Consider the following 1,087-nt stretch of genomic DNA (forward strand, 5'->3'; position numbering starts at 1 on the left):
GGGGGGGGGGGAGCTGGAGCTCTCGAGGCTTCTCTCTGCCACCCCTAACCACCGAAGTCACCTAGTTCTTCGGGCGCAGCTTTCCCCTTCCGTCCTTATCTCCGTCTCTCCCTATTCTTCCTTCCTCTCGAGATCCATCGTGAAATCCGAGGCTGGCGGGTCAGGGGTTGATACAAGGACCGAAGGGATGAAGGGATGAAGGCGCCCACGGGGCTTCTATGGGGTGACTCTTAAATTACTTAGGTTGAACAAAACGTAACAAATGAGCCCGAATCGAGCCACTTATGCGATATTGGTCCATCGGAACCACCTTTTACATCCCCCGAACTGAAGCACCCACCCCTAGCTACGTTTCGAATATGTCATATCCTGTGCGTGTCGATTGCGCAACGACCCTCTTTCTTCCTCTTTCGGCCGAGGATCGACGAGGAGTAGAAGGAAAAGGGGCCGGCCGAGGGTCAAGGGTGACTCTCAACTTCCTAATTCTTCGGATATGTATGTCCTGCCGGAGCGCATCGACGTGCTTCCTCCGAAGGGTAGAAGAGCGTCCGAGGGTGCGCGAAAGCTGCATCTGGAAATCCCGGCTAGGAAAGGATCTTCCGGGAAAATCCAGTTGGCTGCCCTGACGCGGGGGGGCCCATCTTTGTAAAAGTTTTCCAGCAGGACCGCGCAAAGGATCGTTGCACCCTTGTGGCTCCTAGGGCACCTTTCGACTCCCAGGATCCTCGGGATGGTTCTCGACACCACCCTTCCCGAGCCTCTAAGTCCTTTCGGTTATTAATGGTTTTCGCGAACTGGGTTCATTAGAAAGCCTCGCGGGCCTCCTCGGTAAACTCCGCGGCATCCGCGAGACCCGTAGCTGCTTCGTGCCATACCATTCTGCTCCCCCGGCTCCCCCCGGCTCCCCCAGTCTCCTCGGCCGTTCCAACCTCCCTAGCCCTTTCACCCTCTCTGCTTGAATAACCGTAGACGCCTTTTCCCACCACACCCCACGTCATGTGCACCGCCTTGTATATTCAAAATTAGCAACGTATATTATTTCCAAGACTTTGCCATCCTGCGTTTCAGCAGCCCTTTGCCTTCCCCC

The 1,087-nt window shown here is 55.8% G+C and overlaps 1 protein-coding gene across 7 annotated transcripts in view; it reads left to right on the top strand.

Annotated features, from left to right (window-relative positions):
- Window positions 1-1,087, top strand: part of LOC107272291 (ubiquitin carboxyl-terminal hydrolase 48) — a 39,141-nt gene that overhangs the window by 33,815 nt on the left and 4,239 nt on the right. The gene's annotated exons all lie outside the window — the stretch shown is intronic.

Source organism: Cephus cinctus, unplaced genomic scaffold, assembly GCF_000341935.2.
Source record: "Cephus cinctus unplaced genomic scaffold, Ccin1 Ccin1_scaffold1161, whole genome shotgun sequence".
Taxonomy (NCBI): Eukaryota; Metazoa; Arthropoda; class Insecta; order Hymenoptera; family Cephidae; genus Cephus; species Cephus cinctus.